This window comes from Aquarana catesbeiana, linkage group LG04 (assembly GCF_042186555.1).
Source record: "Aquarana catesbeiana isolate 2022-GZ linkage group LG04, ASM4218655v1, whole genome shotgun sequence".
In the NCBI taxonomy this organism is placed as follows: domain Eukaryota; kingdom Metazoa; phylum Chordata; class Amphibia; order Anura; family Ranidae; genus Aquarana; species Aquarana catesbeiana.
The window spans coordinates 681,063,834-681,090,277 of NC_133327.1; the positions used below are offsets into that span (position 1 = coordinate 681,063,834).

A 26,444-nucleotide genomic window follows, 5' to 3' on the forward strand; every position below is an offset into this window, starting at 1 on the left:
GCATAAAGGGTGTTGGCCGTAAATTAAGTATACACACTGCAGGGCTTTTTTTTTTTTTTTTTTTTTTTTTTTTTTTTTTTTTTTTTTGCAACAAACACGAACGCAGTGACGTTTCAATGTACTGACGACACTTCAAAAAGAGGACATTCAATTCTACGGCGCCACCTTCTGGTCAACTTCTGTATTGTTGTCTGATCTTTTGCATTGGTTCTGAGCATGCGTGTATGTACAAAAGTCCGATTGGTTTTGTGTACACAAGATCGGACTTTTGTTGCCGGAAAGTTTGTATGTTCGCACGGCCAACCAAAGTCCGATGAAAACCGAAAAAGTTTGTCTCGTGGAGCGTCCACACGGTCGGATGTTGCCTTAAAACAGCTAATTTGCATGTTTGTTCTCAAAGTCTGATCATGTGTACGGGCCTTTAGACTAGATGTCCAGAGCGTTCCCACCCTCTCTTACTTCAGTGTTACCCCCCCCCCTTACCTTGTGTTGCTGGCAGAGATGGGAAGCAGAAAGTGCAGGGTCTGGAGGAGGACCAGAAGAGGGCTGGAGTCTGCTGAATGCTGAGACCAGGGGAGATGGGGATGAGGTGGTGCTGCAGCTGCACACAGAGGTGCAGGATCTGACGGAAGAGTTCTGCCCTCCTCTCTATTGCAGAGATGAGGGGTTTACCGAAGCTGCAGGAGAGGTGTGAGGACCATGTGAAAGACCCCCGGCGGGCCGGATTCAGCCCATTGGCCTTGTGTTTGACGTGTGATGTAAAGGATGCTATTCCTGCATTGTGTTGCATGGCTTCGACACCTGTGCGTGGCCATGGGAAAGCGGAACGTGTGGTTTTGTAACATGCAAAAAATGAAGCCTTGATATTCAGATCAGGAGCTCGGCTCACCTGTTCACATTTCATCCAGGTACTGCTTGCAGCTGATGTAGGAACCACTTGGCTCATCTGAAGATAGAAGACAAAGGTAGCGGCACTCCCAATGTACAAAAAAAAACAAACAAAAAAAAACAGGCTTTAGGCTATGTTTCCACTATTGCGTCCCCAAAGTCGCGCGATTTACTCCAACTTTGCTATGCGATTTGTGTTGCGATGTTATGTGACCGGTGAGAACAAGTCGCACCGAAGTAGGAACAAAGTAGTGCAAGAACCTTTTTTTGGAGTCGCCTTTTGACTTGAGTCGCACCAATTAGAACGGGGGCCATTGAAATACATGGGTTTTGACTTGTCGTGCGACTTGACGTGTGTCAAGTCGCACAACAACTCGCAGTAGTGGAAACGGAGCCTTATTGATTTAATCCATACAGGTAAAAATACAAAAAAAAACTCTGCTCCAGGACAAGCCAGTACTGGATTTTTTTTTGTGTCTTTACCTCTGTGGATTAACTGCTTGCCTACCGGGGCACTTTCACCCTCTTCCTGCCCAGGCCAATTTTCAGCTTTCAGCGCTGTTGCACTTTGACAATTGCGCGGTCATGCAAAACTGTAACCATATGAAATTTTTATCTTTTTTTTTCACACAAATAGAGCTTTCTTTTGGTGGTATTTAATGACCACTGGGGTTTTTATTTTTTTGCTAAAAAAAAAAAAAAAAAACAAAACAAAAGACAAAAAAAATTTAGAAAAAAAAACTGTTTCGTAGTTTGTTATAAAATTTTGAAAAGAGGTCATTTTTCTCCTTCATTGATGTGCGCTGATAAGGCTGCAATGATGGGCACTGAGAGGTGGCACTGGTAGGCATTGATAGGCTGCACTGATATGCACAGGTAGGTGGCACTGGTGGGCACTGCATAGCAGCAGTGGCTCTCCCTGTTCGGGACTGATGTCCCTCTGACAGAAGCCTCTGACAAAAGAAAAAGCAGATCACAATCTTCTGTTTACATCACATGATCAGCTGTCATTGGCTGACAGCTGAACACGTGGTAAGAGGCTGAGATCGGTCCCTTACTCTGATCTGTGATCAGCCGAGTCTCATTGATTGGATGATCACAGAGCGGCACCGTGCATCACAATCTCGGGAGGACGTAAATGGATGCCATCCTGGCAATTAACCACTTCAGCCCAGGACGTCCCCCCCCCCCCCCCCCCTTAAAGACCAGGCAATTTTTAGCGATACGGCACTGCGTCGTTTTAACAATTGCGCAGTCATGCGACGTTGCACCCAAACAAAATTGACGTCCTTTTTTCCCCACAAATAGAGCTTTCTTTTGGTGGTATTTGATCACCTCTGCATTTTTTATTTTTTTTTTTATTTTTTTTTAAAAAGACAACTTTGAAAAAAAAGTAAATAATAAGTAAAATATTTTTTACTTTTTGCTATAATAAATATACCCCAAAAAAATTCTTCATCAATTTAGGCCAATATGTATTCTTCTACATGTTTCTGGTAAAAAAAAAAAAATCGCGTAAGTGTATATTGATTGGTTTGCGCAAAAGTTATAGCGTCTACAAAATAGGGGATAGATTTATGGCATTTTTATTATAATTTTTTTTTTTTACTAGTAATGGCGGCGATCAGCGATTTTTAGTGGGCCTGCGACGGACAGAGCGGACACTTTTTTTTGGGACCAGTGACATTTATACAGCAATCGGTGCTATCAAAATGCACTGATTACTGAATAAATTACGCTGGCAGGGAAGGGGTTAACACTAGGGGGCCATTAAAGGGCTTGTAAACCTTCAAGGTTTTTCATCTCAGTGCACCTCCTGTAATGCTGCAGCCCCCCCCCCCCCCCCCCCGAGCCCCTGTTTTACCTACCTGTACCCCCTCTATCACGTCCCGGGGACGAGCACACCAGCAAAAGCCGGTGTCTCGGGTCCTGATTGGATGGATTGATAGCAGCGCACCATTGGCTCCCGTTGCTGTCAATCAAATCCAATGACCTGGGGGGGCGGGGCTGAGTCATGCAGCTGGTCATTGCTGTACCCATATGACATTATTTATAATTTTTTCCCCCCACAAATAGAGCATTCTTTTGGTGGTATTTAATCACTGCTGGGTTTTTTATTTTTTGCTAAAAAAAAAAAAAACGAAAAAAGACCGAAAAATTTTGAAAAAAAAACCCAAAGCAAAACTGTTTTATAGTTTGTCATAAAATTTTGCAAACAAGTAATTTTTCTACTTCATTGATGTGCACTGATAAGGCAGCACTGATGGACACTGATAGGTAGCACTGGTGGGTACTGATGAGGCGGCACTGATAGGTGGCACTGAAGGGCACCGATAGGTGGCACTGATAGGCAACACTGATGATGAGGCACTGATGGGCATTGAGGTGACACTGGTGGCGGCACAGATATGCACTGGCAGGCGGCACTGGTGGGCACAGATGAGGCGGCAATGATAGGTGGCACTGATAGGCGACACTGATGATGAGGCACTGATGGGCACTGATTGGTAGCACTGATGGGCATTGATAGGTGGCACTGGTGGCGGCACTGATATGCACTGGCAAGTGGCACTGGTAGGCACAGATGAGGCAGCAATGATAGGTGGCACTGAAGGGCACTGATAGGTGGCACTGATGATGAGGCACTGATTGGCAGCACTGATGGGCATTGATAGGTGGCACTGGTGGCGGAACTGATATGCACTGGCAGGCGGCACTGGTGGGCACAGATGAGGCGGCAATGATAGGTGGCACTGATGATGAGGCACTGATGGGCACTGATTGGCAGCACTGATGGGCATTGATAGGTGGCACTCGTGGGCACTGATTGGCAGCACTGATATGCACTGGCAGGCGGCACTGGTGGGCACAGATGAGGCGGCGGTGGTTCTCCCTATTCGGGGACCGAGGTCCCTTCGACAGAAGCCGGCGATCTGCTTTTTTTGTTCTCCTCATGCTGAAAAAAAGACGATTACCGATCTTCTGTTTACATCACATGATCAGTTGTCATTGGCTGACAGCTGATCACGTGGTAAGGGGCCGGGATCAGCCCCTTACTCCAATCTGTGATCAACCGAGTTTCAATGACTCAGTGATCACAGAGTGTGCCGCACACGCCCCGCAGGGGGCACGCAGGCAGCTCATGCACGGGAGGATGTTTATTGACGCCCTCCCGGCAATTCAGGCCCGCGCTGTAGCCATCTTTCGGCTTTGCTGGGGTACTGGGAGCCATTGGCTACTGCTGCTGTCAAACAAAGCCAGTGACGAGGGACGGCCACAAGTCCCGCTGTCTGTTTCAGTGGAGGCAGCAGCACACACAAGTGCCCCCCCCCCCATAAGAAGCGGCTTCCCACGGGGGGGGCACTGGACTTTGCAAGCTGTCACACTTGGCTGTCCAGGAATACAGTAGCACTGGTCTGTAAACCTGTTGCGGAGGCTTTGCTGAATAAGGGGTCCTATGCAGCACATGCTTTGGACTTTTAACGGTAGAGTCCCCTGAGGAATTGCACGAAACTCATTGGGCGGAGCTATATTTGCTAACGTCACTCTGCCGTTTCCGCTTCTGGGATCAGGGGGCCATCTTAGTGAGTGCTGCTTTCTGTTCGCATTTACCTTCTTGTGGATGAGATGCTTTTCTGGTTTTATTTTGGATGGTTACTTGATTATAATAGAAAAAAATACCACACTGTATAGTACCTTATGTGGTTCCATGTGGTGAGTGTTCTTTCCTAGGCTAAAAGAGGTTGTAACCCCCCGCCCCCCAAAAAAACCCCTGTAAGACAAAGGCATAATGAGCTAGTATGTATCGCATGAGCGGCAGTTCCTTCAGTGAGCATGCGCCGATGACATCATCGGTGGAGTATACAGTAAATATCTCCTATACGGTGCAAGTTTAGGAGATATTTACAGTATCTATAGGCAGGGCTTTTTTTCTCACAGTAGGTGCAGGAACTCCCCCCTTCTGAGTCACCCCTTGTCTCCGCACCCTACCCACCTCCGAGCACTGTCACTTGATTCCACCCCCTAACCCACCTCCCAGTACTGCCCCTTTTAGAAAATACCGAGATAAGTATCATTTTGTGGTGCTAAGTAATTTGTATGAAACAAGAAAAGCAGTAAAAATAGATCCCCTGCAGCTAGCTGCAATAGACCCCCCCCAACCACAACAGATCCCCTACACAACAATAAACCCCCCTCCGTAACAATTGACCCCTTTGCAAAAAAATACCACCCCAGCAGTTATAGACCCCCCACAGCTACAACTTATCTCCCAGCAGTCAGAATCAATGACCCCCTGGCAGCCAGCAAAAATAGACCTCTGCCTCAAAAGTAAATCCCTCCCAGCAACATAAGATCCCCCTAATAACAACAGACCCCCCCCCCCCACGCAAAAAATTATTCCAGCAACAATAGATCCCCCAGCAGCCATCATCAATTAGACCCTCCAGTACTCCTTGCTATTACATACTGTACATTCAGTGGTGGAGGTGCTGGAACGGCGTTCCCCCACATTCCCGCTGAAAAAAAGCCCTGCCTATAGGTAAGCCTTATTATAGGCTTACCTATAGGTACAAACAAACCAGGGAGTTTGCTTCCTCTTTACTTGCCGACCAGCCGCCGCTGGTCAGTACATCGGCTCTTTAAATCGATATGGCAGGCGTGCACGCACCCACAGCGCGTCCCCGGAGCAGATGTCCGCCGGGCACCCGCGATCGCTCCTGACAGAGGCAGAATGGGGATCTGTGTGTGGAAAACATACAAATCCCCGTTCTGTCAGGGGAGTAGAGACAGACCGTTTGTTCCTACTGAGTAGGAACAGTGATATGTCTCCTCCTCCAGTCATTCCCCTCCCCCCCACAATTAGAACACACAGTAAGGGAACCCATTTAACCCCTTGATTGCCCCCTAGTGTTAAAATGTCACTGGCAGGGAAGGGATTAATAGTAATCAGTGGCTATTTTTAGCTCTGATCGCTGTATAAACGTCACTGGTCCCAAAAAAGTGTCCGATCTGTCCGCCGCAATGTCGCAGTCCCGATAAAAAGCACCGCCATTACTAGTAAAAATAAAATAATAATAAAAATGCCTTAAATATATCCCCTATTATGTAGACGCTATAACTTTTGCGCAAACCAATCAATATAAGCTTATTGCGATTTTTTTTTACCAAAAATATGTAGAACAATACATATCGGCCTAAACTGATGAAAACATTTTTTTGTTTTTTATTTTTTGCGGGGATATTTATTATAGCAAAAAGTACAAAATAGTTCAAAATTGTTGCTCTTTTTTTGTTTAAAATAAAAACCGCAGAGGTGATCAAATACCACCAAAAGAAATCTCTATTTGTGGGGAAAAAAGGACATCAATTTTGTTTGAGTACAATGTCGCACGACTGCGCAATTGTCAGTTAAAGTGACGCAGTGCCATATCACAAAAAATGGCCTGGTCATTAAGGGGGCAAATCCTTCCCGGGACTCTTCCGGGGCTTAAGTGGTTAATAAAGAGGTGGAAGTTTGCCCCCTGGTGGTCAGGAGTTTTATGACAGAGGATCATCACCTGTGCAGTGGAGTTTGCCATTATCCATCCAACATGCGCTGTCTGCTGCTTCCTTGTGCAGCTTAGGAACTGGTGAGTGTGCAGTGGTGGTTGATGACACACGTGACACACTTTGCTACGCTGGTGGAAGACCAGCAGCGGACACACTTGCAAGAAAATTGAACTTAATGGTTGAAGACACAGCCAGGCCTTCTCGTCCAACATCAGTGCCTGACCTCACAAATGCTCTTCTGGAAGAATGGTCAAACATTCCCATAGACACCCTCCTAAACCTTGTGGACGGCCTTCCCAGAAGAGCTGAAGCTGTTATAGCTGCAAAGGGCGGAGCCAAATCAATATTGAACCCTACGGACTAAGACTGGGATTTCATTAAAGTTTATGTGCGTGTAAAGGCAGGTGTCCCAATACTTTTGACAATAGAGTGTATATGGGAATGTGTTAGGTGTCAGCAGCTCTCACTAGATATAATATCTATAGTTTCTCGCAAGACTTTGTACCTCATTTTCTATCCTGGACCATCCGTGAATCAGGCACAACAAGGCCACAAGCAGCAAGCCAAGAAGCCTGCTGACTCGGAGCTCTCAGGTGGGAGATTCCCCCCAGCCCCTGACAGAGCCCCCCACCTGTGACTGTCACTGCTCCCTTCCATAGCCCAAAGCCCCAAGTTTTACATGGGAGTGACAGCAATTTCAAAATCTCCCAAAAAAAAAATTGAACTTCATGGTCACGTTTTCATTGTTTTTCAATAGATTTTATAAGTCAAAATTTCTAATGGATAAACATTTTTTCAATTTGATCTATAGACGTATGCAAACAAAAAACAAATTAAAATTTATTACAAAAACAATCATACTTTCTATAATAAGATTTTTATAGGCTGGGGACAGGGCTGGACTGGGATAAAAATTTGGCCCCGGACTTCATCCAGACCGGCCCACTTTACTCCAAACACCTGGTGTTGGCGCTTCAATCTTCCCGGCACCATGGTTGATATCGTGTCAGGATGAGTGAAGCACATTATTTCTATTATTACATTGTAATATAACATGAAATAGTTCAACTCACCATAATGCAGAATCAGTGGGAGCCCTGAGTGTGTCACCTGCCACGTCACTTGCCACATTGCCTGCCACCAGATGCAGTGTGTCACTTGCCACGGCACTTGTCAGCAGAGGCAGCTTGTCACTTGCCACGTCGCCTGCCACCAGATGTCACATGCCACGTTACCTGCCACCAGATGCAGAATGTCACTTGCCACGTCACTTGTCAGCAGAGGCAGCTTGTCACTTGCCACGTCGCCTGCCACCAGATGCTGCGTGTCACTTGCCACGTTGCCTGCCACCAGGTGCCGCATGTCACATGCCACCATTGCCTGCCACCAGATGCAAAACTTCACTTGCCACGTCACTTTTCAGCAGAGGCAGCTTGTCACTTGCCACGTCGCCTGCCACCAGGTGCCGCATGTCAATTGCCACCATCGCCTGCCACCAAATGCCACATATCACTTGCCCCGTCGCCTGTCACCTGCCAAGTCACTTGTCACCAGATGCAGTGCTACTATAGGACTTGATGGGCACCTCCAACCCAGCTCTGTACCCCCCCAACACACAACAAGACAGGGGAGGAGAGAGAGAGATACACAGCGCCAAATGTAGCAATAAAACAACTTGTATTCCTCTTAAAGAACGTTACTGACAAAGTTAGTAGGGTGAAAGGCATTGAGACACTGTGCAAGAGTCCAGGCTTGTCATCGATTTGAATTAGGAGCTGCCACCGGGAACCGATCGGGCCAGTAGATGCAGAGCGCATCGGTGTGTACTACTACTTCCTGGTAGTGGTCGGAACGCATGATGGGGCAGACGTGATGTCATCATCCGGAAATGATGCAAGATATGGGAGGTGACGCATCCTTCAGGCCATCATTCCTCCGCCACCAGAAAGTAGTAGTACACACCGATGCGCTCTGTATCTACTGGCCCGTTTGGTTCCCGGTGGCGGCTCCCAATTCAAATTGATGACAAGCCTGGACTCTTGCACAGTGTTTCAATGCCTTTCACCCTACTAACTTTGTCAGTAATGTTCTTTAAGTGGAATAAAAGTTGTTTTAATGCTACATTTGGTGCTGTGTATCTCTCTCTCCTCCCCTGTCTCTGAAACTGGCCCAATAAGCCATCGGCCCACCGGGAATCTCCCGGTAGTCCCGATGGCCAGTCCATCCCTGGCTGGGGAACACCACAGAAGAAGCTGTAAGCCTTTCTTCATATTCCTGGAGACTCCCAGAGCTCCCCAATCACCCCCTGGGGGACCCTCCATCACTAAAGCCCCCACTTCCCAAAGGACCCATCCTTGGCTGGGGACCTCCCCTCCATCCCGGAAATTCCCAAAGGGCCTCTGTGTCACTGGAGACCCCCAGAGGACCTCCCTCATCCCTGGAGATCCCCTGAAGACCTACCTGAGCCCCTGAGGACCTTCCTCATTCCCGGAGATCCCCTAAGAACCTCTCTCATCCCTGGAGATCCCCTGAGGACCTCCCTCATCCCTGGAGATCCCCTGAGGACCTCCCTCATCCCTGGAGATCCCCTGAGGACCTCCCTCATCCCTGGAGATCCCCTGAAGACCTCCCTAAGCCCATGAGGACCTCCCTCATCCCTGGAGATCCCCGGAGGACCTTCCTCATCCCTGGAGATCCCCGGAGGACCTTCCTCATCCCTGGAGATCCCCTGAGGACCTCCCTCATCGCTGGAGATCGCCTGAGGACCACCCTCATCCCTGGAGATCCTCTGAGGACCTCCATCATCTCTGGAGGTCGCCTGAGGACCACCCTCATCCCTGGAGATCCTCTGAGGACCTCCATCATCCCTGGAGATCCCCTGAGAACCTCCCTCAGCCCTGGAGATCCCCTGAGGACCTCCCTCATTCTTGGAGATCCCCTGAGGACCTCCCTTATTACTGGAGATCCCCCGAGGACCACCCTCATCCCTGAAGATCTCCTGAGGCCCTTTAGCCTGTCACCTCAGGAGGGGAGGGGGATGCAGCGGATCACCTGGGGGGGGGGGATGTTGCAGTTTGTAACCTGGGGGGGGGGGGTTGCAGCCTGTTATCCCAGGGGGGCTGGGTGTTTACAGCTTGTGTCTCACCAGTGCTATTAAAATTCTGGCCCTGGCCTGGCTCTCCTCCCTCCCCTTCTTCATGACCACAGAGAGGGAGGAGAGTAGCTGTGCTAGGAGAAGGGGAGCGGGCGCCCTCTGCCTCTGGTGGGGCTTGCTCTGCCCACCTCCAACCCCCACCGCATGGCCCTGCTCCCAGCAGGCCACAGACCGACACCGGTCCGTGGCTCGGGGGTCGGGGATCCCTGCTCTAGTCCATCAACAAAGCCCAACAGTGCTGTATTAATTGGGAGAAGGAGGCCATCTCCAGTCTTCCATAATTTGGAGGAGGTGATGAACTCCAAGAAGGAGCACAGCTATTAAAAATGTGGACAAATGGTGACAACTGGATATCACTGTCTGTAGCACCTTTTCACCCTGATGCCTCAGGAACCTCCCTACCATCTCCTGAGTGATCCTCTGGCTATAGGGATCAGGACTGTAGGAAGACCTGCTCAGTATCAGCAATCAATTAGACATTTACTCCTAGCAGGATATCCTCTGACCCCAGTGGTGTCTCCCCTAATTAGTGGAAAGTCATGGAAATCCCAGCCAAGATCATCCAGGTGCTTCTCCTTCCACCTCCTGTGCACACTAGGACCCTTTTGGGACATGCTGATGCTGCTCTGGGGCAAGAAGATAAGTTGGAGGCCCGGAAGATCTGTCATTTAAAAGTGTAAGAATTGTAATGAAAATCATCACTTTGTTGTTAAAGTAACAAGCTTGCATTGCACTCAGGACCCAGCATGGCAGGAAGTGTATTTTTGGTATTTTCTCATTACTGTCCTCATATCTGTGTTGTAAAGTGTTCTGAAAACACAAAAAGAGTCGCCACTGCCTAGTTGTAACCATTAGATGGCGCCCTCTGCCATTACCTTGCCATTCAGGAGAAGGCAAATCCACCAACTTCTGCACAGGAAAGAGATCAGAAATACAAGAAGCTGGGGGTGTTCTGTACACAGGGGTCCGCTGAGGGGATATTTGGTATAAAAGGGTCCTCTAACGTGGTATCCTGTATAAAGGGGTCCTCTAAGAGGGTATTTTGTATAAAGAGGTCCTCTAAGGGGGTGTTCTGTATAAAGGGTCCTCTAAGGGAGTGTTCTGTATAAAGGGTCCTCTAAGGGAGTGTTCTGTATAAAGGGTCCTCTAAGGGGGTGTTCTATATAAAGGGTCCTCTAAGGGGATATTCTGAATAAAGGGTTCTGTACACAGGGGTCCGCTAAAGGGATATTTGGTATAAAAGGGTCCTCTAATGGGGTATCCTGTATAAAGGGGTCCTGTGAGAGGGTATTTTGTATAAAGAGGTCCTCTAAGGGGGTGTTCTGTATAAAGGGTCCTCTAAGGGAGTGTTCTGTATAAAGGGTCCTCTAAGGGGGAGTTCTGTATAAAGGGTCCTCTAAGGGGATATTCTGAATAAAGGGTTCTGTACACAGGGGTCCGCTAAAGGGATATTTGGTATAAAAGGGTCCTCTAATGGGGTATCCTGTATAAAGGGGTCCTCTAAGAGGATATTTTGTATAAAGATGTTCTCTATGGGGGTATTTTGTATAAAGGGTCCTCTAAGGGGGTCTTTTGTATAAAGGGTCCTCTAAGAGACTGTTCTGTATAAAAGGGGCCTCTAAAGGGATATTCTGTATAAAGTGTCCTCTAAGGGGATATTCTGAATAAAGGGTCCTCTGAGGGGGTGTTCTGTATAAAGGGTCCTCTAAGGGAGTGTTCTGTATAAAGGTTCCTCTAAGGGGTCGTTCTGTATAAAGGGTCCTCTAAGGGGATATTCTGAATAAAGGGTCCTCTAAGGGGGTGTTCTGTATAAAGGGTCCTCTAGGGGAGTGTTCTGTATAAAGGGTCCTCTAGGGGAGTGTTCTGTATAAAGGGTCCTCTAAGGGGGCGTTCTGTATAAAGGGTCCTCTAAGGGGATATCCTGAATAAAGGGTCCTCTAAGGGGGTGTTCTCTAAAGGGTCCTCTAAGGGCATATTTTGAATAAAAGGGATCCTCTAAGGGGATATTCTGAATAAAAGGGATAGTCTAAGGGGGTATTCTGTATAAAGGGGTCCTCTAAGGGGGTATTCTGTATAAAAGAGGCCTCTAAGGGGATATTTTGTATATAGGGGTCCTCTAAAGGGGTATCCTGTATAAAGGGGTCCTCTAAGGGAATATTTTGTTTAAAGATGTTCTCTAAGCGGATATTCTGTATAAAGTGGTCCTCTAACAGGGTATTCTATATAAAGGGGTCCTCTAAGGGGATATTCTGTATAAAGGGGTCCTCTAACAGGGTGTTCTATATAAAGGGGTCCTCTAAGGGGGTGTTAAGTATAAAAGGGTCCTCTAAGGGGGTGTTCGGTATAAAAGGGTCCTTGAAGGGGATATTCTGAATATCTGAAAAAAAGGGTCCTCTAAGGGAGTATTCTGTATAAAGTGTCCTCTAAGGGGATATTTTGAATAAAAGGGATCCTCTAAAGGGGTATTCTGTATAAAGGGGTCCTCTAATGGGATATTTTGTATAAAGAGTTTTTCTCTGAGGGGGTATTCTGTATAAAAGGGTCCTCTAAGGGGATATTTTGTATAAAGGGGTCCTCTAAGGGGGTGTTCTGTATAAAGGGTCCTCTAAGGGAGTGTTTTGTATTAAAGGGGCGTTCTGTATAAAGGGTCCTCTAAGGGGATAATTCTGAATAAAGGGTTCTGTACACAGGTGTCCGCTAAAGGGATATTTGATATAAAAGGGTCCTCTAATGGGGTATCCTGTATAAAGGGGTCCTCTAGTAGGATATTTTGTATAAAGATGGTCTCTAAGGCGGTATTTTGTATAAAGGGTCCTCTTAGAGACTGTTCTGTATAAAAGGGTCCTCTAAAGGGGTATTCTGTATAAAGTGTCCTCTAGGGGAGTGTTCTGTATAAAGTGTCGGTGTAATATTCCTGGGAGGGACGTCAGTGTCAGGATGGGGGGCAGGGGTGGGTTGGGCCGGGGGGGGCAGGGTGGAAATTTCCCCCCTAGGCCGCCTAACTTATATTTAAAAACGGCCGCTTTCATGGCTGCTGACATTTTTTTTTTTTTTTTTTTTTTTATGCAGGAGGTCGACCACAGCGGCCGCCGATTGGCTGTGTTCCTCCCTCCTGCAACTTGTCACTGGATGTGCCACGGTTGCGTCTTCGCACGCAATCCCACCTTCTTCAGTCTCTCAAAACTTACTGTTCCTGTCTTTGTACATAGCAGGCCTAGCACTTCTTGTTGACCTTGTTGCTGTTGTAATTATAACATTGCTCTTGTTTTATTTTTTTTTCAAGTTGCAGGTGGCGATGGGTGAAGAGAACTAAGCAGCGGTGCGCAGCACCTAGAAACTACAACTCCCGGAGACGGAGTCCTCAGGGGCAGGCAGAGGCGGGGCGTGAGTCACTGGCTCGGGCTGGGCACTGGATGGCTGCAAGCAGGGGCGGTACAAGGAATGGGAGGAGCGCCAGGTTGTGAGCAGGAAATTCTGTCAACAAAATCTAATTGTAACGCTTGTATACCCCGGTTTACTGCCAAAAACAAAGATTATGTACCCCTGCTCATTGCTCTGTGGCAGCAGATACACCCCTTTCCAGTAGGGTGACCACATTTCCAAACTGCCATTCAGGGACACCCCCCCCCTCCCCTTTCTTGAGGGACCTGTTTCATGGAACAAACTTTTGCCAATTTACCAGGGGGTGGAGGCAACTGGCGGATGGGTGGTGGTGTGCGAGGTGGTATATAGTCTCGGGAGTTGACGGGGAATTTGGCAGCGGGTGGTTTGTCGGGCGAATGGCTGGTGTTGGCACTTTAATTATCCTGACACCATGCTTGATATGGTGTCAGGATGATCTAATTACATTATTTCTATTACTGCATTATAATATATAATGAAATACCCTGTTTCCCCGAAAATAAGACCTAGCGTGATTGTCGGTGATGGCTGCAATATAAGCCCTACCCCCCAAATAAGCCCTACCCTGTTTCCCCAAAAATAATCCCTACCCTGAAAATAAGACCTACAAGGACTTTAACTAGGGCTTATTTGGGGGGTAGGGCTTATATTGCAGTCATCACCGACAATCCCGCTAGGTCTTATTTTCAGGGAAACAGGGTAGTTCAACTCACCATAATGCAGAATCAGTGGGAGCCCTGAGCGTGTCACTTGCCACCAGATGCAGTGTGTCCAATTTGTCCGCTGCAACATCGCAGTCCCGCTATAAGTCGCTGTTTGTCACCATTACGAGTAGAAGAAAAAATAAATAAAAATTCCATAAATGTTCCATGTAGATGCTATAAACATATAGGCGCAAACCAATCAATAGACGTTTATTGGGATTTTTTTTTTACCACAAATATGTAGCAGAATACATATTGGCCTAAATTGATGAAGAATTTTTTTTTTTTCAATTTCTTTATTGGATGTTTTCTAGCAGTAAAAAAAATATTTTTTTTTTCAAAATTGTCGCTCTTTTTTTGTTTATTGTGCAAAAAATGAAAACCGCCGAGGTGATCAAATACCACCGAAAGAAAGTTCTGTTTGTGGGAACAAAAAGGATATCTTTTATTTTTATTTGGTTACAGCGTTGCATGACTGCGCAACTGTCAGTTAAAATAACGCAGTGACTTTTTGCAAAAATGGCCTGGTCATTAAGGAGGGGTAAATCTTTCGGAGAGCAAGTGGATAATAAGGACCGTTTCTTTAATGGACTTTCTCTGTACATCGGGGACTGTTTACCAAACAGGGATTAGAACTATGATAGTTACACTTGGTAGAGGGACAGAAGACAATAAAAGGACAGAGGGGTTTGTTTATAAAACAGAGACTGTCCCTACTAATCAGGGATAATGCCATACACAGTAGAGGGTGAAGGAGAGGGACTGGTCTCCAGGTCAGGGACTGTCCCTATTAATCAGGGATAATGCCATACATAGTAGTGGGTGAAGGAGAGGGACTGGTCTCCAGGTCAGGGACTGTCCCTATTAATCGGGGATAATGCCATACATAGTAATGGGTGATGGAGAGGGACTGGTCTCTAGCTCAGGGACTGTCCCTATTAATCGGGGATAATGCCATACACAGTAGTGGGTGAAGGAGAGGGACTGGTCTCCAGCTCAGGGACTGTCCCTACTAATCAGGGATAATGCCATACACAGTAGAGGGTGAAGGAGAGGGACTGGTCTCCCGTTCAGGGACTGTCCCTACTAATCAGGGATAATGCCATACACAGTAGAGGGTGAAGGAGAGGGACTGGTCTCCAGGTCAGGGACTGTCTCTCTGTGTACAGTGACATGCTGTGAGTGGGGGAGGGGTCTCTCTGCACACAGCCAGTTTTGTCTCATGTCTTAGTGTCGCACACATAGGCAGTAGACATGTACAAACACACTGACAGCTGTACATTCCCCTCTCCCTCCTGAGCACTGGTTTATGGTCCTCTCACAGTGATTTATCATTCTTCTAGCATGGCCACCGCGGAGCATTCCAAGCTGGCAGGTTAGGGAGGGGGGAGGTGAAGAAATGGACTGACAAGGAGGCTCATCCATCTAACAGACAGCTTTATAGAACTTCTACAAGTCCCTCTGACAATCCAGAGTGTCCCCAGCGATTTTCCTTATGTTGTGGGCAGAGGCTGGCGGCTCCCCCCCACTAGAATAACACTCACTGTGCGATCGCACTGATCGGGGAACACTGTATTGTCCCGGAATGAAGGTGCCCGGGACAGACCTGCTAATTGCGGGATTGTCCCGGGCAATCCGGGACATGTGGGCACCCTACTTTCCAGGCTCCCTTCTTGAGTCCCCCCCTCCCAGATCGGAGCTGGTACAGTCCCAGCGGCAGTACATCATGTGGGTGGGGCAGTAAGAACCTCACACTGCAGCATCGATTTATTGGGTCCCGCCCAGCACACAGCAGAGAGCTCCTCCTGGGCGGAGTGAAGATGTGTACAGAACGGATGGGAGGCTGGATCCTCTGCTACTGTAAGTCTCCACAGCCCTGCATACTGTAATGTGAGCCTGCTCTGTACTTTTCAGTGCAGGTTTATTGAAAGTGAAAGTAAAATTCTTGAATAGGTTAGGAATTTGTGTGACACTTCAGGTGCTACATAAATGTAAGCCACATACACATTATATCTTCTAAAAATAATGATTTTAAATAAGATATAATGTGTATGTGGATTACATCTATGTAGCACCTGAAGTGTCACACTAATTCCTAACCTATTCAAGAATATAAGAATACACAGCAAAGGATGTGATGATATCCCAGCTCAACTCCAAAAAAGTACAGAAGTCCACTCTTGCAGTGTGGGGGAGGGGGGGAAGGGGTATAGTCTTTTTTTTTTTTCAAACCTGATTCTATGCTCCAGCCAGCTCCAGTGTTCTCCTCCCTAGACATCATCACATATAAAGGAAGATTAACCCCGTATGGTATGAAGTAGAGGTTGGAGTGTGACCAATGTCATTCCCAACATACACAGGAGCTGCAGGGGACAGAACTGCAGAGAGCCCGCTGAAGCAAGGGATAAGGTAAAGTTGGGTAAACACAGATCAGAATTTATCGGTTTCAGCAGGGGCTGAATTTTGATCTGTGTGTAGCCCTCTCTGTTAGGCAGGAACCCATTGTTATATCATCTTCTGCTGGAAATCATTGCTCAATTAGCTGCTTGCAGCCAAACAGCACCAGTGTATTCTGACAGGGGACAGTCCCTACTGTCAGAATACAATGTCCCAGTGAGGGGAGATTCCCACATCCACCCACTTGTGTGAAGGGAGGAATCTGTCAGCCACTTGCTCGAGCCTCATCTTGATCCAGCAATGCGCACAAGAGCAGTTGCTCTCTTGTGGACTGTTTGTTTTAAGTGTATTGCTTTGCACTGTACATTTGATTTGCAGCACTGGAAGTTTGGTAGTAACTCAGTAACTCCAATGGGCTGCGGGTCCTGCTGGGAGCTGGCCTGTGGGTCGGTGGTTCTGTGGGCCACTTGACTGGACCTCCCCCCCCAGGCCTAAGGCTGCCAGCCCTCCCCTGGAGTGGAGTATACAGAGTATATATAGGGGAGGAGTGGAGTATACAGAGTATATATAGGGGGAGGGTGTATACAGAGTATATATAGGGGGAGGAGGGTCTATACAGAGTATATATATGGGGAGGAGGGTGTATACAGAGTATATATAGGTGGGGGAGGGTATATACAGAGTATATATAGGTGGGGGAGGGTATATACAGAGTATATATAGGTGGGGGAGGGTGTATACAGAGTATATATAGGTGGGGGAGGAGGGTGTATACAGAGTATATATAGGTGGGGGAGGGGGGTGTATACAGATAGTATATATAGGTGGAGGAGGGTGTATACAGAGTATATATAGGTGGGGGAGGGTGTATACAGAGTATATATAGGTGGGGGAGGAGGGTGTATACAGAGTATATAAAGGAGGAGGGTGTATACAGAGTATATATAGGAGGAGGGTGTATACAGAGTATATATAGGTGGGGGAGGGGTGTATACAGAGTATATATAGGGGGAGGAGGGGAGTATACAGAGTATATATAGGTGGAGGAGGGGTGTATACAGAGTATATATAGGTGGAGGAGGGTGTATACAGAGTATATATAGGTGGGGGAGGGTGTATATATATTCTATTTCTTCGTGCAGACTTGTAAAGTTGCTGAGAGGTCCACTTTAAGGTCTGCTTGGAGTCCTGCTATGAAGCCTTGATTGCTGAGCTCTTCTTGTCCAGGATAGGGACTCTTACGTCTTCCCTTCTTCTTGTCATAGGAAGAATACCTCAGCTCCTTGTTAAGTGAATATCAAGAGAAAGATGAAGTGGAGCAACAAAGAGCGCTGTGTGCCAAAGCCTGCCGAAGATCCTCCAAGGGTAAGTACTAGCAGACAACAGCCCCTGCTTCACCACAGCGACACAATTTATTTTCTATCAAAGCTGCTGCTAGAATGGAAATCACCTTGCCTTAAGTGTGGACCCCGAGCAGAGGAAATATTTTGGCACTTACTGGGCATGGACACGCCGTGGCCTCCCCTTTCCAACCCTCTAACCACCCTATTGGTCTGTGTAGCTTCCTGTCATACATTTACTGCATTATGACCACTAGATGGAGCTGAGGATCATCCTTATTTTCTTATTCCTGCTAGGGGGATGTCAGTGTCAGGATGGGGGGTGTCGGTGTAATATTCCTGGGGGGACGTCAGTGTCAGGATGGGGGGTGTCAGTGTAATATTCCTGGGGGTGTCTGGATGGGGGGTGTTGGTGTAATATTCCTGGGGGGACGTCAGTGTCAGGATGGGGGGTGTCGGTGTAATATTCCTGGGGGGACGTCAGTGTCAGGATGGGGGGTGTCGGTGTAATATTCCTGCTGGGGGGGACGTCATTGTCAGGATGGGGGGGTGTCGGTGTAATATTCCTGCTGGGGGGTATGGGTGTAATATTCATGTTGGGGGGGTATGGGTGTAATATTCCTGCTGGGGGGTATGTGTGTAATATTCCTGCTGGGAGGGTGTCGGTGTAATATTCATGTTGGGTGGGTATGGGTGTTATTCATGTTGGGGCTTGTCGGTGTAATATTCTTGATGGGGGAGTATGGGTGTAATATTCATGTTGGGGGGGTATGGGTGTATTATTCATGTTGGGGGGACGTTTGTGCAGGAAGTTCTTGTCGTATGATGGACACCGCGAGGATTTGGTCACACCTAGGTGTTCTGGATTCCCGAATCGGTGCAAAACGCAGCACACGTTTGCGATCCCTTTACTTTCAATATCATCCCAATCGAGGCGTGATTTTGCCGCGATTGTTGCCTGACGGCCTATGGGAAATAGGCGTCCCGCAATTTTTTTTGTGTGATTTGTCAGGTGACAATATTGTCCCATGATTGGGGTGCCATTGAAAATAACTGGATCACAATCTGGAATCGCAGTAATTCCGCCCGCGATCCGGAAGGCCTAGGTGTGATCGCAGCCTAAGCGTCTTCTATCAGTTGCTGGGTTCACCTTCTATAGATTCTGGGGGAACATTTTCTTCCTCAAACATTCCACACATTCGCTTCATTCTTCATTCCACCCTTGTATAGCGCTTTTCTCTCTGAGGACTCCAAGTATTGGAGAAGGTGTTGGTCGGGAATCGAACCCGGGTCAGCTGCTTGAAAGGCAGCTATGCTCACCACTGCACCACCAACGCAAGGTAGCATGTCTTTGTAGTGTGGGAGGAAACCGGAGTACCCGGAGGAAACCCACGCAAGCACAGGGAGAACAGGCAAACTCCATGCAGATAGTGTCCTGGTCAGGATTTGAACCATGGACCCCAGTGCTGCAAGGCTAACCCCTAAGCCTCTGTGCTGCCTGTATGCGGCCTCTGTTCTCTAAGGCCCGCCCCCGCTGAACGGAGTTCATCAATTATGTCCACTCAAAGCGCCTCCAGAAGAAATCCAAACTTATCCTAAACTGCAATCTATATATATAACACTCCAAAACACACCCAAAGAATACCGGCCTCCAACCTCCCCTCAGCCGGTCCAACACACGCCCAAGGGGGAGGGGGAGTATGGAAGAGGGAGGAAAGGAGGGGGGAGGGGAGGTTAGGGGTAAGGAAGAGGTGTGGGGGTTCCCCCCAACCCTCACCCCCTTCTTTCTCCAACCTTTCCTCCCCCCTTTTCCTCCCTCTCTCCCTCTTCCATACTCCCCCTTGTTCTTCAGGTGATTATGTTTTGGCGACGTATTGTCAAACCTTAAAGCTTCTGCAGAAGCTGCAGAAAGGTAAATAGAGGGCTGATGGGAAGACCCTCCGGTTACTGGAGTGGGAGCTCGCACCAATGTAGGGACCTGTGTTGGTACAGCCGTACCTGGTCCCAGGGAGGCTTCCTCAGTCTTTTTGTTGAGCCTTCTTCTAGGAACAGCCAATTGTCTTGTTTGTGCAGCTGCATTGATAGTTGGTGATTCAGAAGTTCCAAAAACGAAAATTGAGGGCTGATGGGAAAACCCTCTGGTTACTGAAGTGGCAGCCACCAGTGTAGGGACCTGTGTTGGTACAGCCATACCTGGTCCCTCAGGAGGGTTCCTTAGAATTTTTGTTGAGTCTTCTTCTAGGAACAGTCAATCAACTTGTTTGTCCATTTACATTCATAGTTGGTGATTCAGAAGCTCCAAAAAGGGAAATAGAGGGCTGATGGGAAGGCCCTCTGGATACCTGAGTGGCAGCCGCCACCAGTGTAGGGACCTGTGTTGGTACAGCCATACCTGGTCCCTCAGGAGGGTTCCTTAGAATTTTTGTTGAGTCTTCTTCTAGGAACAGTCAATCATCTTGTTTGTCCATTTACATTCATAGTTGGTGATTCAGAAGCTCCAAAAAGGGAAATAGAGGGCTGATGGGAAGGCCCTCTGGATACCTGAGTGGCAGCCGCCACCAGTGTAGGGACATGTGTTGGTAAAGCCGTACCTGGTCCCTGGGAGGGTTCCTCAGACTTTTAGTTGAGTCTGTGATTCAGAAGCTGCTGATGAACGTCACATTCTGCCAGAGTCTCCGTGGTAACGCCACAATCTGCCGGTGTATTAGTGGGAAAGTTACATTCTGCCCGAGTCTCAACAGAATCGTTGCATGCTGGAGGAGTCTCGATGTGAATGACACGTGGTTGATTTAACATTTTTTCCACCCTTTTGGTTATTTTCTTTCCCAACAGAGCTGCACCCTGCTCATTTAAGTGCAGTCCATCCCTGCTGTAGAGCAAGTGACCAATTGAAAAGTCAGTCCAGGTCTCCATGAAGCCAAACCCCTCCTTCCTGCACCAATTCTTCAGCCACTTGCTAAGCTCCCTAAGCTCCTGTTGCCTCCTTGGTGTGGCTCGAGGTACAGGCAGTATTTCTGAAAATGCTGCCTTGGAGGTCCTTTTCTTCAATATAGCTCCTAAGTCCCTGAAATCATTTTGTAGGGTGCTCCATTTTCTTCTAATGTTGTCATTGGTTCCAATATGTACCATGACAACTGGATCCTCCCCAGCCCCATCCAACAATCCGTCCATCCGATCTGCAATGTCCCGAACTCGTGCGACTGGGAAACAATATACTCTTCGTTGATCGCGGTCATTCTGACAGATTGCCCTCTCTGTCCCTCTAATAACAGAGTCCCCTACCACCAGGATCTGCCTATCCTTTTCTTTAAACTTGCCCTCATCTTCATGGGAGGAGATATTCATATGGCTGCCCTGGTATTTTGGTGGGTTCTCAACATGAACCTCACATTGTGCTGTAGTCTCAACATGAATGTGACATTCAGGTGGTGTCTCAATGTGAATGTCACATGCTGGTGGAGTATCCGTGTCAATGTCACATGCTGGTGGCGTCTCCGTGTGAACGTCACATGCTGGTGGCATCTCCGTGTGAACGTCACATGCTGGTGGCGTCTCCGTGTGAACGTCACATGCTGGTGGCATCTCCGTGTGAACGTCACATGCTGGTGGCGTCTCCGTGTGAACGTCACATGCTGGTGGCGTCTCCGTGTGAACGTCACATGCTGGTGGCGTCTCCGTGTGAACGTCACATGCTGGTGGCGTCTCCGTGTGAACGTTACATGCTGGTGGCGTCTCCGTGTGAATGTCACATGCTGGTGGCGTCTCCGTGTTAACGTTACATGCTGATGGTGTCTTTGTGTGAACGTCACATGCTGGTGGCGTCTCCGTGTGAACGTCACATGCTGGTGGTGGATTTAACATTTTTTCCACCCTTTTGGTTATTTTCTTTCCCAACAGAGCTGCACCCTGCTCATTTAAGTGCAGTCCATCCCTGCTGTAGAGCAAGTGACCAATTGAAAAGTCAGTCCAGGTCTCCATGAAGCCAAACCCCTCCTTCCTGCACCAATTCTTCAGCCACTTGCTAAGCTCCCTAAGCTCCTGTTGCCTCCTTGGTGTGGCTCGAGGTACAGGCAGTATTTCTGAAAATGCTGCCTTGGAGGTCCTTTTCTTCAATATAGCCCCTAAGTCCCTGAAATCATTTTGTAGGGTGCTCCATTTTCTTCTAATGTTGTCATTGGTTCCAATATGTACCATGACAACTGGATCCTCCCCAGCCCCATCCAACAATCCGTCCATCCTATCTGCAATGTTCCGAACTCGTGCGACTGGGAAACAATATACTGTTCGTTGATCGCGGTCATTCTGACAGATTGCCCTCTCTGTCCCTCTAATAACAGAGTCCCCTATCACCAGGATCTGCCTATCCTTTTCTTTAAGCTTGCCCTCATCTTCATGGGAGGAGATATTCAAATGGCTGCCCTGGTATTTTGGTGGGTTCTCAACATGCAGCTCACATTGTGCTGTAGTCTCAACATGAATGTGACATTCAGGTGGTGTCTCAATGTGAATGTCACATGCTGGTGGAGTATCCCTGTGAATGTCACATGCTGGTGGCGTCTCCGTGTGAACGTCACATGCTGGTGGCGTCTCTGTGTGAATGTCACATGCTGGTGGCGTCTCTGTGTGAACGTCACATGCTGGTGGCGTCTCCGTGTGAACGTCACATGCTGGTGGCGTCTCCATGTGAACGTCACATGCTGGTGGCGTCTCCGTGTGAACGTCACATGCTGGTGGCGTCTCCGTGTGAACGTCACATGCTGGTGGCGTCTCCGTGTGAACGTCACATGCTGGTGGCGTCTCCGTGTGAACGTCACATGCTGGTGGTGTCTCCGTGTGAACGTCACATGCTGGTGGCGTCTCCGTGTGAACGTCACATGCTGGTGGCGTCTCTATGTGAACGTCACATGCTGGTGGAGTCTCAATGTAGCTTTCATATTCTGTCTCGCTCACTGGGGTAGTCCTGCCTTGTGAGCTGTGTCTGCAGTAAATACCGCGTACATCTGCAATAAAAAAGAAGAATCAGATTTAGCACCTTCACCTACTATATATATATATATATATATATATATATATATATATATATATATATACACACACAACATAAAATTATGGAGAGAAAAGTTCAAAATTCCAGTGCAAGGGACAATAAATAATCCCAACATGACAGGGACACAGGGATGACTAATGGCCTTCATATAAAAATTTTGGTTGCCTGGCAGTTATGCCGACCCACTAAAATGAAAAAGGGGTCTGATTCTTCAATTTCGGGTGCGGTGGAGTAATCTGCAGTGCTTCTGTTTCTTATTATTAAACACCCGTGATGATGAATGCGGACATATTTAATAAATAGCATCCCCCAGGACACCTACAGTGTCCCATCTGATAACAAATAGAGATCATACACCCAACAGCATGACCAACATACACATAAGAAGGGCCTGAAGATCAAACCTACCATGCGTATCCTCAAAACTCACCGTATCTGTCAGAACAAAGACATAGCAGCCACCTCCTGCTCCATGGCCGGCTCTGTGGCTGGGGCCACCAGTCCCGTCTGGCCTGGTGGCCGCTATGTCTTTGTTCTGACAGATATGGTGAGTTTTGAGGATACGCTTGGTAGGTTTCATCTTCAAGCCCTTCTTCTGTATATGTTGGTCTTGGTGATGGGTGCATGATCTCTATTTGTTATCAGATGGGACACTGTAGGTGGCCTGGGTACCTCTTCTTACATCAGTTTTGGACCCTTTAGTAGTGTGCATTAGCTTGATTACATTCTATATACATGGTGAGTTTTATGTTCATGTTGTGTTCATGTATAGTGCTGACCCTCATGGATATTCATTAGGGGTGCAACGGATCAAAAAACTCATGGTTTGGATCGTTCCTCGGATCAGGAGTCATGGTTCGGATCAACAAAAAAAAATCTCCCCCACTTTAATATCCACAATCTCCCCCACTGTAATATATTAGCAGGGTATGGCAGAGTATTGCAGAGTATATTGGCAGGGTATTGGCGGGTATATTGGCAGGGTATTGGCAGAGTATTGGCAGGGTATGGCAGAGTATTGGCAGGGTATGGCAGAGTATTCTCGGGGCATTGCAGAGTATTGTTAGGGTATGGAAGAGTATTGGCAGGGCATTGCAGAGTATTGGCACTGCTGCCATCTGAACTCTCCCCTCCACTGTACAGATCAGTACACAGAGGGGAGAGAGGAACCGGCGTCATGACATGACGCCGATTTGTTACAAGTGATCGCTCCGTCATTGGACGGAGCGATCACATGGTAAACGGCCGCCGGGTGTACCAAGATGGCCGCCGCTCCAGGGCTAGGCCGAATCCGCGGCCTTTCCTATGGCCGAGGCCACAGAGCGCTCCGCGGATCGCGGGTGTCCCGATCCGCGGAGGTTGATCCGTATGGATCACGGATCAATGACGATTCATTGCATTCCTAATATTCATTGAACATATTTATGTTGTTATATCTTTTTGATACACATTTACTTTGATAACAGAAATGTTAATTTACGGTCATGCATACTTACTAAAAATTCTTTATGCAAATTTTTGGAATTATTGTTGTTTATTTTTTATTTTGATTGTATTTGTCTTTTTGTAGCTACATATTGCTTTGTAAGCTCCTGAAGAAGCTGAAAAGTGAAACATGTCAAGCAACAAGCATCACGCTGGTTACAGTAACTACTTTATGTGTATGTGCACTGAATTGTCTTTATGAAATGTGGACAACATTCATTGTCCCCCCGTTTCTTTTAAAACTTTGGACTCCAATAACGATGTTTTTATAACAAAATATATTTTTGTGTGTTCTGGCACCATTAAAGAAGATCCTGTTCCTTTAAAGCCTGTTATAGAGCACAGTGCTTGTGCTGTGTATGAAATAGCTGGCTGATCCTACCAGTTTCTACCCTCCCCCCTCTGCGCTGACTCCCATGTATCAGGGCTGCAGAGTCCTGACACCGGAGTCCTGACAGAGGCTTCTTACCACGTGATCATCGCGTGAACCTGGAAGTGCCGGTAAACGGCATTCCTCGGTTCGTGCTGACAGGGAGAGCCAATCGGCAGCTCTCTCTGTCAGAGGGGGGTCTGTGCTGATAATCAGCACATTGATTATCAGTGCAGCCCCCATGAGAGGTGCCCAACATCTGCCAGCAGTGCCCCCTCAAAGTCTCTCAGTGTCCACCACAGTGCCAATCAGTGCCCATCACAGTCCCCAACACAGTGCCAATCAGTGCCCATCAGTGCTGCCTATAAGTGCCCATTAGTGCTGCATATCAGTGCACATCAGTAAAGGAGAAAACAACGTCTTATGACAAAATAAGAAAAAAGTTTTTTGTTCAAAAATTGGGTCTTTTTTAGTTTGTTTAGCAAAAAATACCCCCCCCCCCCCCCAGAGGTGATGAAATACCAGCAAAAGAAAGCTCTATTTGTGGGAAGAAAATGATAAAAATGTAGTTTGGGTACAGCGTTGTATGACCGCGTAATTGTCATTCAAAGTGGGACAGCGCTGAAAGCTGAAAATTGTCCTGGGCAGGAAGGGGGGGAAGTGCCGGTATTGAAGTGGTGAATCTTCAACTGCCATAATTCTGCACATGTGATCTGTTATGACAGCAGCCATTGGATGGTTTGACAGTTTGGTTGAGAGCACAACCAATGTGACAGTTAGCATTCCCGACATGCCAGAAATAGAAATGTTTTTTGAAACTGTTAAATCGATGGGATTCCTTCCTCTTTAATACAAGTAGAATATCATCCATTCCTTCCTGTCTAAAGACTTCCCCCAAATGTCACCTCTGCACCCCACAAAGAGAACATTTCTTTATTTTATTTTTTATTTGGATTTCTTGTCCACTGCAGATAAAAAATGGGGGAGGAGGAGGAGTCATACTGATCAGTTATCTCCCCAAAACACGATGATTGCACATTAATAACTAATATCTCATCAATATCACCCCAATAATATATATATATATATATATATATATATATATATATATATATATATAGATCACTCCAATAATATATATATAGATCACCCCAATAATATATATATAGATCACCCCAATAATATATATATATATATATATATATATATATATATATATATATCACCCCAATAATTTATTGGGGGATCACAATATCCGGCTCTTCCGGCCTTGTGAATTAAGTCTTTAGACAGGAAGGAATGGATGGTATTATTATGGGATGGAGATTTTACCATAGAAACGTCACATACACAATCCTTCCCATAGGAGGTCCAGTGCAGTCATGTCAGTTATTGTCATGGCGACGCAGCCCCAGCCAGCTGCCTCATTTGCATATAAGGAGTAAACAAGTCCATATAAGGCAGTAGGGGGAGGAGTCCAGTGATGACATCAGGCAGCAGTGTATATATAGATCACTCCAATAATATATATATATATAAATGGGCAGGAAGGGGGGGAAGTGCCGGTATTGAAGTGGTGAATCTTCAACTGCCATAATGCTGCACATGTGATCCGTTATGACAGCAGCCATTGGATGGTTTGACAGTTTGGTTGAGAGCACAACCAATGTGACAGTTAGCATTCCCGACATGCCAGAAATAGAAATGTTTTTTGAAACTGTTAAATCGATGGGATTCCTTCCTCTTTAATACAAGTCGAAACCGTTTTATTTATAAATAACGCAAGGCACGAGGATGCAGATTTTTATCTGACAGAGGAGATGATATAAAGATCAGATTGTGGCTTATCAATCACTTTAATATCCCTTCTGTTCTATAATTCTATGAAAACAAATAATCAATAATTTGATCGATGAGTGTAGGTGACTTATCCAGAGTACTTTTTCTATCTATCACTATCCATAACACTTACCAATTTCGGTGTCTGTATCTCGTTGATGTTCATTGACTTTACAGCCGGAACCGAAACATCCAACAACGGCCCTGAAACAGCCGCGCACAATCCTCTTCATTTTGGGGGGCTTTTTGGTTGGGGAATCTGCAGGCT

The 26,444-nt window shown here is 47.0% G+C and overlaps 1 non-coding gene across 1 annotated transcript; it reads right to left on the bottom strand.

The window, feature by feature from the left end:
- Positions 1-18,700: 18,700 nt before the first annotated feature.
- Positions 18,701-18,772, bottom strand: TRNAE-UUC (transfer RNA glutamic acid (anticodon UUC)). The gene has a single exon. It is a non-coding gene; the product is annotated as a tRNA-Glu (tRNA).
- Positions 18,773-26,444: the final 7,672 nt, after the last annotated feature.